This window comes from Sparus aurata, chromosome 10 (genome assembly GCF_900880675.1).
Source record: "Sparus aurata chromosome 10, fSpaAur1.1, whole genome shotgun sequence".
NCBI classification, from domain to species: Eukaryota; Metazoa; Chordata; class Actinopteri; order Spariformes; family Sparidae; genus Sparus; species Sparus aurata.
Window position 1 is genome coordinate 345,615 of NC_044196.1, and position 10,675 is coordinate 356,289.

The following is a 10,675-nucleotide window of genomic DNA, read 5'->3' on the forward strand; positions in this document are numbered from 1 at the left end:
CATCTCTGTGAGTCCAATTGACACTCTGCTTAACCAAACTCTAAACTATAAAGGCAGCTCTTTTATGGTCAGGCCATATTTTTTCACAGTTAAAACTGTTTTTACAACCTTACAAAAACTCTTCAGATTCACTTTCATCTACAGACAGAATCGGCTCACATGTCATTCGTTTTTATTGTTTGACGTAAAAAATGCAACACAGCAGCTTCATCCTAAATGATGCAATCAGACCACTTCCAGAGGTGGTACCCACACTGAAGGACGCCTTCTTTTTGACCAGTAGTATTTGTACTCTTACTCAAGTACTGGGGTCGAGTACTCTGTCCTTCTCTGGATATAAGAAGATGGAATCTTGTTCCATTTCTAACTTTGGGCTCAAGGGTAGAATCAGTCAAAATGAATATTCTGCCACGACTGCTATACCTCTTCAAAACTTTACCCGTGGAAATAACAACTCAACAGTTTGTGGAGTGGGATAGACTTGTATCAAGATATATATGGAATGGCAGGAAGCCAAGAGTTAAATATAAATCTCTACAACTCAAGAAAGAATATGGAGGTATGGGGCTCCCATGCTTGTTGGAGTATTATTATGCAGCACAGCTGAGGCCTCTTATATGTTGGTGTGACCCGAGCTACTCGGCTAGGTGGAAGGAGCTAGAGCTGGCAATGACTGATAAGATCCCACTCCAAGCTATTATTTCTGATGAAACATTAATCGAATACCTTTTGGACAGAGAGAACCCATTTATCATTTTGCCCCTGAAAATTTGGAAGGTAACTCAAAAACTGTGTAATATACAGAGAATATCAAAAGTGTTAAGATGGTGCGTTTTTGGTAGCGATTTTCCTCCAAATGTGGGTGACAAAAGATTCAGTGTCTGGGTTTAGAAAGGGATCACAACTTACTTCACCCTGACACAAAAGCGGGCATTAAAGAGCTTTCAGATCTTGAGGGAAAAGTATAATTTGGAGCAACAAGATTTTACAGATTCCTCCAAATGCGACACTATTTAGGAACAGTCATGAGAGGTGTGAACCTGGCAAACTTGGAGGATGGAATAATGAACATTTTTAAATCTGCCTATGACTCTGACTGCAATACTAAAATTATTTCTAGGATATACAAATGTTTCTCGAGTAGAAAGTCAGAAGGGGCTCTACATATTAAAGAGAAATGGGACGGGGAGAGTAATAGGGTTCTCTCTGGGGAGGAGTGGCATGGGATCTGTCAGATACAGTCGAAAACCACAAGTTCCCTCATTTGGAGGGAATTGTGTTGGAAGGGTCTGGTTCGTTTCTTTGCCACTCCAAAGCAGGAACAACATAGAACTTCTAATTTAGGCTGTTAGAGGCAATGTCAGGCCAACAACGCAAATCACTATCATATTTTTTGGCCCTGTCCAGTGCTGGGTGCTTTTTGGAAGAATATTCATCGAACTTTAAAGGAAGTGTTCAAGTGTGCTGTCCCCTTTAGATTTGATGTCTTGGATATATGTAATATTCCACAAGGGATAAACTCGAAGGACAGGTCCCTTATGATAACCCTGCTGGCTGCGGGCAAAAAGGCTATAACTCGCATGTGGTTGAAGCCCAAATCTCCCTCAAACGAGGACTGGATAGACATAGTCCATCCAACAGGGTTCGTACTCATTTTTCAAGGTCAAATTCAAGCACTTTTCAAGCACTTTTAAGGGACATTTTTAAGATTTTCCAGCACCTTATTGCTAGGGTAAAATATGTATCTACAGAAATATATAAACTCATTATTTTTTCTTCACTTTTTATCACAATTATGTACACTGTATTATGCTGTAAACATCTAAAATTATGTTTCATAATAGCAAAAACTTCAGAAATTAATTATCCAGTCTGATCCCAATTTCTGAAAGACACAGAGTTATAATGTCAAGCACTTTCAAGCACTTAAACTAAAATCCAAGCACTTTTCAGACCTTGAAAACACAACATTGAAATTCAAGTTCTTTCAAGGATTTCAAGCACCTGTACGAACCCTGATCCAACTCAGTTTGGAGTCTGATAATCAACAGAGAGGAATGAACAGATCCTAAACACATTTCAAAGGAAGTCTTTAGTTTTCACAGTAACCTTTACAAATCCTCATACTCAGAACAAGATGTCACATCCTTCTTTCACATAATTAATAATCTGATTGTGGTTATTGATGATAACTTTAAAGACATTTGTGATTAAGACTTAACACTGGAGGAATTTGATTTTGCTATTAAAAACATGGCATCTGACCGCTCACCAGGGCCAGATGGATTAACAACGCATTTCTATAAACATGTTAGGGAAGATATAAAACTCCTTTTATTCCAAGCATTAATTGAATGTATAAATCCAAAAGAGCTCATGGAAACATTGCAATAAGGGTTAACAATAAAATTGATTCCAAAACCCAGAAAAGATAAGAAAATTCTAAGCAACCTAAGACCTATTGCACTTTTAAACACAGACTACAAGATTTTCACAAAAGTCCTGGCAACAAGATTAAAAACAAGCATCTCTGAGATAATTAGCCCAACACATGCAGGACTACTTAAAGGAAGGTTGATCCATGATAATATCCGCTTGGCTATGATTATAATCACCTAATTAAGGATGATGGTTTTATGTTGCTTCTGGACTTCTATAAAGCATTCGATTCCATCGAACATGCTTTTATTATTAACACACTTAAACACTTTGGGTTTGGTAACACATTTCTTAACATGATTGATGTGTTACACACTGATAATAATAGTTGTGTTTCCCTCTCATAATGTTCCAGGTTCAGGGTTGAAAGGCATCAGGCAGGGCTGCAGACGAAGGCACCCCATTGCCTCTGATTGGCTCGTGTGCTCTTTCAATTATATTTGTGCTGTGCTCTTAAAATAAAGGTTCTCGAGTACGTCTCGGCCTTTAGACAGCGCAATGTTAACACAGATATACTGCAACAGACAGACGAGACTAAGTTATGATCACAGACTAAACTTATATTGACGGCCTTCAGCTTCATTATGCTCTTACTGAGCACATGATTTTGTTTTATGACCCTCAATGACAATAAAAATGTTTTTCATATCAAATTAATGACTTTCATTGATTTTTGAGATGTTCTGCTGCTTCATGGATTATAGAGTAATGCTAGAGAAAAAGATAGCCTGAATAAATAAATGAAATAAAGTTCTGCAGCAGCATATTGTATTGACTGTTAATATGGAGCTGACTTTAGAGCTGACTAAAACGCAACATGTATGTACTGAAAATGAAAGAACTATAGTAGGTTTTCTGATGGACGAGCTGTGAACAGTGATGTCTGCCCTCAATAATTAGAAATATCACTGGCATGTGGCACGTGGCAATGGGAAACACACCAAAGGTAGTTGCAGAAAATGACCAATGCACATAGTGCGACAGCTGCTGGTCATTTTCTGAATTTTATTTATTCATTTAGGCTATCTTTTTCTCTGCATCATTTTATAATCAATGCACCAGCAGAACATCTAAAAAATGAATGAAAGGTTGTTCATTTAATATGAAAAACATTTTTGATTGAAGGTCATAAAAAATAATAATGTGTGGCACATGGAAACATACTTGAACTGAATGATTTTAATGGTAAATATAACACAAGTTGTTCCACTGAAATCTATAAGAAAGTCTCACAGAATGTCCCAAAAGTCTTTATCCAACCGATAAAGAATAATATTTTGAACGTACCAACTCCAAATATACACAAAGTGAAGATCGATGATCTGGACCGCGTAAACAAAAGAGTACAAAGTAAACACTTCATATCCAGGTAGAACAAAAAGCTCACTCACTCTAAAAGATTATAACAAATGTGAAATATCAAATATTCCAACAAAATACATACAATTCCCAACTCCACCAAAGTGTAAAGAAGTTCATTTTAAAACTATAAACAACAGAGCACCTGTTTCATGAACGTAAGACATCTGCCTCCAGAAACATTCACATCTGGCCCTTTCAAAATATTCAAATAGGAGTTTTTAGTGAATAATCTCATTATTATTGCAAAATATTACATACACAAGTGTTCGTATGGCAAATCCCCCCTTGTGGCTTTTAAGAATGAACTTGTTACAAAAATGTCTGAAACAAATAAATAAACTCTGTGCAAAAAACTTTACACATTTATAGCAGAACTTTAACTCTCCTAAACATCTTGTATTTAATTATGTGAAATTAACTTGTTTGTATGATTTTACTTTTAATTGTTTTATGATTTATTTTATGCTCCTCTCATACTTTCTTTCTTCTTTATATCTGTTGTATGTAAGCTTGTGAAACATGACATAAAGCACGTAATAATCTTTCACGTTGGATTTTCAAAGGAGGTGTGAATTTACTTTAAAATGTAAAATAATAATGTTTTTGTGTGAGTTTGTCATCATTCGTGTAATGTTGTTGCTTTAAATAAAGCATTTAAATAAACCGCTGTTTACCTTCACTTCCGGTTTCCTGTGGAGTTCAGGACCCCGTGACACAGGTGTCCGCTCACATGCCCGCAAGAAAACTGTTACTACGTGAAAGTTTATAGATAGATAGATAGATAGATAGATAGATAGATAACTTGATACGTTTATTCTTGATGAGAGCAGTAACACAAAAACATACAGACACGGTTATAAGACATTAACGCTGTAAATTAACCTCACAATAACGGACGGGCAGTATTCATGAACACTTACTTGACGCGCCGTGTTTCCGGTTAACCAGACAAAATAAATCTTCGGGTTGTAACCGAGTCGACACGCAGCAGTTGATACAGTGGAGCAGTGGGCAAATAGGTGGGGGTTAAACTATCAGTTGCAAAAACAAAAGCGCAATAAAGAAATATCAGTAAAGCTTTATGGTGAAACGCTGGAGCAAGTTAAAGTCATTCGTTTCTTGGGAGTGCTGTTTGATGAAAAGCTTACCTGGAGGCAGCATACTGAGAGAACAAAAGATAAATGTAAAAGTGTTAATAACCATTTGAGATGCTTATCAGGTCGTGATTGGGGTGAATCCAGGAAGTCGCTATTGAATATATATAAAACCATTATGTGAGCCAGAATAGATTATAGGAGTGTTGTATATATGTCAGCAGCAGAAAGTCACCTTAAGACAGCGGTTCTCAAATGGTGGGGCACGCCCCCCTGGGGGGGGCGCAGTGAGGTGTCAGGGGGGGCGTGAGAGGCAGGGCAGGACACGAAGGTCTATTTTCACTGGATACTTGTCCGCTGCATTACGTCTCCGTCACGCCAGCGGAGCTGATAGGTTTCACATTCACTTTAGTCTAGGCGTTAACTTCCAACAGGTCCGGTGTGCTGCGTGTCTGCTCCGTTCAGCCCCGGCAGTCCGGAGCCCTCCAGAACAGCTACGCAGGACTTCTATATATCTGGCGAATGCCGGAGCGCGACGCAGCAAGTCAGCTGAATTTTGCACCGAGTAGACAGGAAGTCAAGTGACGAAATAACAATATAACATCCGGTTGCTTTTCAAAATAAAACACTGCGTGTTGACACCCCTAAGAAAAGACAAAAACAAGCTCTTCTGCTAATCCCTCAGTCGGGAACTATGCAGCAGGAAATATGACGATACTTACATAGACGTTGGGTTTACCATGAACAATGAGGAAAGACCTGTTTGTCCATCCATCCATCCATTATCGTCTGCTTATCCGGGGCCGGGTCGCGGGGGCAGCTGCCTGAGCAGGGACACCCAGACTTCCCTCTCCCCGGACACTGCCTCCAGCTCTTCCGGGAGGATCCCAAGGCGTTCCCAGGCCAGCTGAGTGACATAGTAACACCAGCGTGTCCTGGGTCTTCCTCGGGGTCTCCTCCCGGCGGGACATGCCAGGAACACCTCCCGAGGGAGGCGTCCTGGGGGCATCCGAAACAGATGCCCGAGCCACCTCAGCTGGCTCCTCTCGATGTGGAGGAGCAGCGGCTCTACTCCGAGCTCCTCCCGGGTGACAGAGCTCCTCACCCTATCTCTAAGGGAGCGCCCTGCCACCCTGCGGAGGAAACTCATTTCGGCCGCTTGTATCCGGGATCTTGTTCTTTCGGTCATGACCCAAAGTTCATGGCCATAGGTGAGGGTCAGAACGTAGATTGACTGGTAAATCGAGAGCTTCGCCTTTCGGCTCAGCTCTCTCCTCACCACGACAGACCGATACAACGACCGCATTACTGTGGCCGCTGCACCGATCCGCCTGTCAATCTCCATCCTTCCCTCACTCGTGAACAAGACCCCAAGATACTTGAACTCCTCCACTTGAGGCAGGAACTCTCCTCCCACCTGGAGGGAGCAAGCCACCTTTTACCGGTCGAGAACCATGGCCTCGGATTTGGAGATGCTGATTCTCACCCCAGCCACTTCACACTCAAACCCCAGAACATGCTGGAGGTCCTGGCTCGAAGGAGCCAACAAGACCACATCATCTGCGAAAAGCAGAGATGAGATCCAGTGGCTCCCGAACCAGATCCCCTCCGGCCCGTGGCTGCGCCTAGAAATTCTGTCCATAAAAATAATGAACAGAACCGGTGACAAAGGGCAGCCCTGCAGGATTCCAACATGCACTGGGAACAGGTCTGACTTACTGCTGGCAATGCGAACCAAGCTCCTGCTCCGGTCGTACAGGGACCGTACAGCCCTTAAAAGAGGGCCTCCAACCCGGTACTCCCGGAGCACCTCCCACAGGATGCCACGAGGGACACGGTCGAATGCCTTCTCCAAGTCCACAAAACACATGTGGACTGGTTGGGCAAACTCCCATGAACCCTCAAGCACCCTGCGGAGGGTATAAAGCTGGTCCAGTGTTCCACGGCCAGGACGAAAACCGCATTGTTTCTCCTGAATCCGAGGTTCGACTATCGGCCGAATTCTCCTCTCCAGTACCCTGGAATAGACTTTCCCAGGGAGGCTGAGGAGTGTGATCCCCCGATAGTTGGAGCACACCCTCCGGTCCCCCTTTTTAAATAGGGGGACCACCACCCCTGTCTGCCAGTCCAGAGGCACTGTCCCCGACTGCCACGCGACGCTGCAGAGACGTGTCAGCCAAGACAGCCCCACAACATCCAGAGACTTGAGGTACTCAGGGCGGATCTCATCCACCCCCGGTGCTTTGCCACTGAGGAGCTTCTACTTCTACCTCAGTGACTTCGGCTTGGGTGATGGATGGGTCAACCTCTGAGTCCCCAGCCTCTGCTTCCTCTATGGAAGGCGTGTCAGTGGGATTGAGGAGATCCTCGAAGTATTCCTTCCACCGCCTGACGATATCCCCAGTCGAGGTCAACAGCTCCCCACCTCCACTGTAAACAGTGTTGGTGGAGGACTGCTTCCCCCTCCTGAGGCGCCGGATGGTTTGCCAGAATTTCTTCGAGGCCGACCGGTAGTCCTCCTCCATGGCCTCCCCGAACTCTTCCCAGACCCGAGTTTTTGCTTCCGAGACTGCCCGTGCTGCCGCACGCTTGGCCTGCCGGTACCCGTCAGCTGCCTCAGGAGTCCCCCGGGCCAGCCAGGCTTGGTAGGACTCCTTCTTCAGCTTGACAGCAACCCTTACTTCCGGGGTCCACCACCGGGTTCGGGGATTGCCGCCGCGACAGGCACCGGAGACTTTACGGCCACAGCTCCGGACAGCCGCGTCAACAATGGAAGTGGAGAACATGGTCCATTCGGACTCAATGTCCCCAGCCTCCCTCGGGATCTGGTCAAAGCTCTCCCAGAGGTGGGAGTTAAAGATCTCCCTGGCAGAGGGTTCTGCCAGACGTTCCCAGCAGACCCTCACGATACGTTTGGGTCTGCCAGGTCCGTCCGGCTTCCTCCCCTGCCAGCGGATCCAACTCACCACCAGGTGGTGATCAGTTGACAGCTCAGCCCCTCTCTTCACCCGAGTGTCCAAGACATACGGCCAGAGGTCAGATGACACACAAAGTCCATCATTGATCTCCGGCCTAGGGTGTCCTGGTGCCACGTGCACATATGGACACCCTTATGCTTGAACATGGTGTTCGTTATGGACAAACTGTGACTAGCACAGAAGTCCAGTAACAAAACACCACTTGGGTTCAGATCGGGGAGGCCGTTCCTCCCAATCACACCCCTCCAGGTAACACTGTCGCTGCCCACGTGGGCGTTGAAGTCCCCCAGGAGAACGACGGAGTCCCCGGTTGGAGCACTCTCCAGTACCCCTCCCAGGGACTCCAAGAAGGCCGGGTACTCTGCACCGCTGTTTGGCCCGAGACAACGGTGACAGTCCTATCCCTGACCTGAAGGCGCAGGGAAACGACCCTCTCGTTCACCGGGGAGAACTCCAACAAATGGCGGCTGAGCTGGGGGGCTATAAGCAAGCCCACACCAGCTCGCCGCCTCTCACCGCGGGCAACTCCAGAGTAGAAGAGAGTCCAGCCTCTCTCAAGGAGTTGGGTTCCAGAGCCCAGACTGTGCGTGGAGGTGAGCCCGACTATTTCTAGCCGGTACCGCTCAACCTCCCGCACCAGCTCAGGCTCTTTCCCCCCCAGCGAGGTGACATTCCATGTCCCCATGGCTAGAGTCACCATCCGGGGATTGAGCCGCCGGGGCCCCCGCCCACGACTGCCACCCATATCCCACTGCACCGGCCCCTTCTGAACCCTCCCGCGAGTGGTGAGCCCACGGGAGGGCGGGCCCACGTTGCTCGTTCGGGCTGCGCCCGGCCGGGTCCTGTGGGCACAGACCCGGCCACCAGGCGCTCGCCTGCGAGCCCCAACCCCAGGCCTGGCTCTAGGGTGGGGCCCCGGTGACGCCGATCCAGGCGACGTGCACGTCCTTGTTGTTCTTTCTATCATTGGGGGCGAGTGAACCGATCTTAGTCTGACCCGTCACCATGAGACCTGTTTGTGTTTTATGCAAGAAATTCTGGCAGCGGACAGCATGAAACCATTTTGATAATCAGGTGATTGTATGCAGAATGCTGCAACTCATACAGTGGTTTCTACAGATAAATAAATAAATATTATCAGGTTCTTAATAGTATTTCAATTCGGGGGAGGGGCGCGAAAAGAATTCTGTCCTCTAGGGGGGGCATGACAAAAAATAATTGAGAACCACTGCCTTAAGAAGCTGGATGTGGAGCAGGCTAAAGGACTCAGGATATGTAGTGGGGCATTTAAGACCTCTCCAGTTGCAGCTCTGCAAGTTGAGATGGGGGAAAAACCACTGAGAATAAGAAGAACCAAGCTCACGCTGGCATACTGGGTCTATCTGCAGGGTCATAAAATGTTTCATCCAGCAAAGGCCATACTAGAGGACTGCTCAGAGCATGACAAATCAAACTTCAGGAGCTTAGGCTGGGTTGGAAATGTAAAGACTGAAAGCATTGGTTTATGTGACGTGCAGCATATCTCCAATGTTCCTCTACCAGAGATTCCGCCCTGGTTGTTCCAGATGCCTTCTGTAGATTTTAATATTCAGCAGAAGCTCAACAAGAAGACAAGGCAGGGAGATATTGGAGTAATAGTGCAAAAATACATTGAACAGAATTATCCAAATAGAGTGTCAATATTTACAGATGGATCAAAAGAGCCAGAAAATGGGTGCACTGGGGCTGCGGTGTACATTCCAGAGTTCAAAGCGGCAGTTAAGGAGAGAGCAACAGATCATGCATCAGTATACACAGTTGAACTCCTGCTATCAAACTCGCACTGAGATGGTTAGGGGGAGACAACAGGGCCAGTGCACTCATTGCATCAGATAGCTGGGCAGCCCTCAGAAGTATTAGGACCATGAAGTCATGTAGGCAAGATCTAATCATGGAGATCCATCAAATGCTATATGACCTTCAAAACAGGGGGAGGACTGTCTGTCTCTGTGGGTTCCTGCTCATGCAGGAGTTGAGGGCAATGAGGATGCAAACATACTGGCAAAACAAGCACTCAGATCACAAACAGTAAACAATATCCCACTAGGGAAAGCAGAAGGAAAGACAATCATTAAAACACAAATGCAAAGGGTTTGGCAGGAATATTGGGATATGAATGAGACAGGAAGACAGTTTTACCGTATACAAAAACAGGTGGGAAAAGGAGGAGTGGTGGGCGGGAGCAGGAAGGAGGAGGCGGTCATTACCCGCCTCAGATTAGGACACACAGGGCTAACAGCACGCTACACAGAATTGGTAAACATCCTACTGGTAAATGTAGACTGTGTGATCATCCTGAAACTGTGCAGCATGTTCTTATGGAATGCAAAGGATATGAGAGAGAGAGAGGAGAGATCTAAAATCAGCACTGCAAAGGGGAAAAGTGAGCTTCACGGTAGAGAACATGTTGCAAAGATCAGAAAGCATTAGGAGGTATGTAAATAAGAACTTGAGGGAAACAGGCTTAATGGATAGGGTTTAAGGTTTTGGTTTGGTTTTATTTTATTTTCTCTGTCATCTAATGTTCCACACTCCAGTCCGGTAGGTGGCGGCAATGCACCTATAAGCCAAACAAATCCAGAAGAAGAAGAAGAAGAAAACGTAGAAGAAGACGAAGAAGAAGAAGAAGAAGAAGAGGAAGAAGAGGAAAAGAAGAGTCGACACAAACTCTGTGTCCTTGTAGCTCTTCGGAGCTGCGTGCGAGCAACACTCTCACCTGAACTGTTCACCTGAAACTGCTGGACGGAACAAAGATTCGGACTT